We start from the raw sequence: 4,598 nt of genomic DNA, 5'->3' as shown, positions 1-4,598 counted from the left end.
TTTTAAAGGCAGACTAACAGGTCTTTGAGGGTCAGAATTCTAGCTGATAGACAGGTGTTCAAATACTTATTTGCAGATGTATCATACAAATAAATAGTTAAAAAATCATATATAGTGATTTCTGGATTTTTTTTTAGATTTTGTCTCTCACAGTGGACATGCACCTACGATGACAATTTCAGACCCCTCCATGATTTCCAAGTGGGAGAACTTGCAAAATAGCAGGGTGTTCAAATACTTATTTTCCTCACTGTATGTTTGGAACATTTATATTAGAGAAAGTATAAAATAAAGAAACACCTGGAATGTTTCTTTATTAATTAAGAATTAAGTTTAATTAGATTTTATTTAAGTTTTTCATAACAAAAATGTCCACTAAAACTAAAAGTTCTGGGGCTCGTTCTTCGTACGTTGCTTATTACATCCGAGATCAAATGACACATCCAAGATGATATCATCGTGCTAATCATGATCCGGCTAATTGGGTTCTTCGAACTCACCTGTTGTTTATGATTAGTATCGCTGGATTGAGTTATCTGAGATAACTGCGCGTTCATGCGCTGGCTTAAAAGGGGATATGTATCGATCGTAGAAACATTGATCAGCAACGCTGCTATTGGCTGTTCAGCGTGGCCAAAGAGCGCGCACAGTTTTTCTCCTCAACAGAGCAAGATAGTCGAAGTTTATTCGGAATTTTAATGTTTAATCAAAACGCCAGGGAACACAAAGTCTGCAAAAGCCAGGAGAGAGGGCTGGCAAAAAGTAGCAGAAAATTTAAATCTGTTAGAAGTGGCCATGTTAGATGTTTTTATCACTTATTAGCCTTTTTTGTATTTTAATAATTGCATAATTAGGCTACTTTGTTCATTGTAATGTCAGAGTCACCACACTAGAACATGGGAACAAATAAAAGTGAAGTACAAAAATATTCTACACAGCCTAATGGTAATTTTTAGTTATATTATAGTCTCTTCTCTTCTATAAAAGGCACTGTTAAATAAATGGTTGTCTGTTTATAAAAGCAACCAAGAAAAAGGCTGAAAAAAAGAAAAGATCTTAGTAGCCTACACTGTAAAATAATTGTACAAATATTGCTGCATTAAATGAAGGCCGCATTAAAAGTAATGATGAATTGCTTTGACTTGTGAAAGTGAAAACTGATAAACTTATGTTAATGTAAAAATATTTTGCCATGAGTTATTGATCACATTTTCCCATTGTAATGACATTGTGTTTTCCTCTTTTGTGCACTTTTACACAATACACCAACACTTGTATCTGTTCCCAAGAAAGTGGTGGCTGAAATATGTGCAGTAAGTGGACATTTTCTAACTTTCCAAAGGAAAGAAAGTATAAGACCTTGAAATGTCTATTTGTTTCCATTGCACTGGACAGTGAATAAACCCTCTCAGATAACTGTCATATGGAGGAACTAGCCTACCTGCAAGTGCATAAATAACTTTACTTAATTTATACTTGTATGCTTTATGGCTGCAATATAAGTTGCAGGATTCCACATCTACAGAAAGGCCTACTGCACTGTAAAAAATTATTCTGTGGCTTAGTAAATATTACAGAAAGTTTTAACTTTATTAACTTAATAAAATCTCTGTATATCGTTTACTTGATTGTTTGAGTTAAACATACCAAAATAATTGAGTAAAAATCCAACAGTTAATTTTATCTAAAATTTACAGATATATTTAAGTTTTTTTCAATAAAATAATTTAGTATTTGACTAACCAATTATTTCTTTATAATATACTTAATATATATGTGAAATTTCTATCAAAATATTTGAGAATGTTTAATTAAACTGATCTGTTTCAAGAAACAAAAAAATTACTTAATTCAAATCAATATTATTAATATATTTAACACGCTCTTAAAATTGAGTAAGTTTACTCAATTAAAACAATGCCCCCCCCTCCCCCACCCTCTGACGTGACGAAAACTCGACGGTTGGAGTGAGCGTGGCTGTTTGAACTCTCCAGTCAAGAACAACAGCTCTCTTCTCAGCGTCGCAGATTTGGTGCATTTTCACTGTGAAATTCAGGTTGGTGTATGTTTTATTTTATCTATAAAATCATTACTGTGCTTTAAATCATATTTAATGCAAAACAACATAGCCTACAGAGGCGTAATTCGACACCTAAACGAGACGAGAGCCGCGTTTGTCTTTTTGCGTGATTGAAACGCTTTGCATAAACACATGACTGACTTTCATAATGATAATGAATATAATTATTATCATTTGGATGATAAAATGTCCTCAGAACTATCACTTTTTGTTTATTGGCAGGTTATGTCAGTCGCTCGCAGTATATTTCGGCTGTGCCTCAGACAGTGACTGTGAGTGAAATGCAAGACGGCGGTATGAAGTTCAAAGTTCACCCGCAGAGCGCGAGTCTGTCTCCGGCACGAGGACCAGCGCAGATTCGGTGGATATTGGATAACAGAGTGGTTGATTACACTTGAATTTGGCTACCTGAATGTTTAAATATTTCATTTTTACTTGTTAAATAAGTTTAAATGCAGGCAATATTGTATACATGAAAAAACAGTCTAAAATGTGCTGTATTGCTGTACTCATTGAAAATAAAGGCCAATGTAATGTATAATGGTGGTTGTCTGGAGTACTATTTTTACAAAGGTTTAGAGAAAATAAAAAAGTTAATATTACTCATTAATAAAAACAGTTAATATTACTCATAAATATTGTTTTTTTAATGTTTAAATGTTAAATTATTTCTACTCAATTTTATTTGTTAATGTACCAGATGCAGTTACTCAGATTTACTTAATTTTTTTACTTGCATTTACTCAATTCATACAGTATATTTCATTGATTTCACAGCTTTAAAATTTACTCAATTTTTTTGAGTGTAAAAATGTTTCACCAATAAAATTGAGTAAATAATAGTTAAACTTTTTACAGTGTGAAGAGTCTGCACAGACAGAGGAGACAGGCCTACAGGTGGGCAGTGGATAGCCAACTTTTCCTTTTTATTTGTTGCATGAGGCATGTGTCTAATATCTGTTGTTGCAGGCACTTGACCACTGGCTTTTCTTTACAAAGAACAATTGAAATAAAACTCAAGGAACTAAGCATATTTGTCTTTTATTAAACATTTAATGATTTTTTTTTTGGCAATGTTGTGTAATATGGCACATGCAACAATGTCACAGGCCCTGTCAGATGTGCAACCCTCAGACTTTTCAGACACTGAAATCTTCCCTTTAGTTAGCCAAAGTTCATTTTTATTGTGTGCCCTTGTCCTGGCTAGAGCTGCATTGTAACTGGTTTGGGTCAGGGAATGGGGTCATAAAACGCCTGTCTGCAGGCAGGAACATGTCATAATCACCTATGAAAAATGCAGTTCTGTTAGGATCAATAAGTGTATGAAATACAGTGAGCTTGATATTTAATTGTGGAACTTTCCTTACCACTTTCAAATAATGTGCAGGAATGTGAATCTCTGAAAATTCTTAAGTCATGCACAGATCCTGACCTTTTTGCTTTCACATGTGTGATTATGGAAGATTTTAGTCAACTGCCTTTTTTTTATTTGATATAATATTATTAATCTGGAATATTAAGAATCCCAATTGTAACTGGGCTGCACATTTACATTGTGAACCCCCTTTCTGTTCACATAATCCCCCTTTCTGTTCACATAATCACCTTCATTGAGGCCTTGATGGTAGCCTATAGTCTATTTTACCAATCACGTTAGTGAAGCCTGAGTGACATACTGTAATCGGCATGGTCATGATTGTATGATCTTCATAAAAAATGATGATAGCCTAAAAAAAAAAATTGCTTTAAAAAAAACTGCTTTACAACATTGGGTCTTAAGTGGCTTGGAAATGCCAAAAAAAAAAACGACAGACAGCCCTTTCCATCAACTTCTCCGCATCTCCAATAGTGTAAAGGAAAGAGCCACTCGCAAATAATCTTAGGGCAATGCAAACAGTTTGTGCTGTATTTAAAGCCAGACTCCGACAAGTCGAAAATAAATGTGCGTTTCCAACAATTTAATAATGTAAACGACAATCTCACGAGTCAAGAGAAAAGAAAAAAACATCTCAGAAAGTGCACTATCGCGCTGCGCTGGACTTCCCGTATCAGCTCCGCTTATGAAGCCGCGATCTAATCCTGTTTACATGAAATAAGCCTGCTCCCGAGCAGGTTTGAGCTTGCGCATCTGTTGCTATGACAGCAAGTCCAGGATGAGCTTCGAAGAACCAAACGATCCAAGATCATGCCAAATCGTCAACAATCAAATCCAGCTAACTGAGTTAGCGACGTACGAAGAACGAGCCCCTGAATGGATTTAAAATGTACTCATCTGTTGACTTAATTAAAAAGAAAACTATAAAATGTTCAACTTTAAATATGTGTTTCTATAACTTTTAGACATATGTGATGGGAACATGATAATGTATTGCATAACATCACTTTTTTAATTCAACTTAAAATTATTTGACAGTTCCTTTGGATTGTGCAGAATACAGTAGCACCATTATCTGCTTACCAGTAGGAGGCGTACATGCGTGTACATGCAAGTAAGAAGCTAACTGTGCTTTGTTAGTCC

General features: G+C 34.6%; 1 long non-coding RNA gene across 1 annotated transcript; it reads left to right on the top strand.

Moving 5' to 3' along the window:
- Positions 1-1,937: 1,937 nt before the first annotated feature.
- On the top strand, positions 1,938-2,621 carry LOC308690807. The gene is made up of 2 exons (XR_014030199.1): positions 1,938-2,056; positions 2,303-2,621. It is a non-coding gene; the product is annotated as an uncharacterized lncRNA (long non-coding RNA).
- Positions 2,622-4,598: the final 1,977 nt, after the last annotated feature.

Source organism: Scardinius erythrophthalmus (genome assembly GCF_964197995.2).
Source record: "Scardinius erythrophthalmus genome assembly, chromosome: 5".
Lineage (NCBI taxonomy): Eukaryota > Metazoa > Chordata > Actinopteri > Cypriniformes > Leuciscidae > Scardinius > Scardinius erythrophthalmus.
The sequence above is the reverse complement of the archived record's forward strand: the minus strand, read 5'-3'. Positions and strand labels throughout refer to the sequence as shown.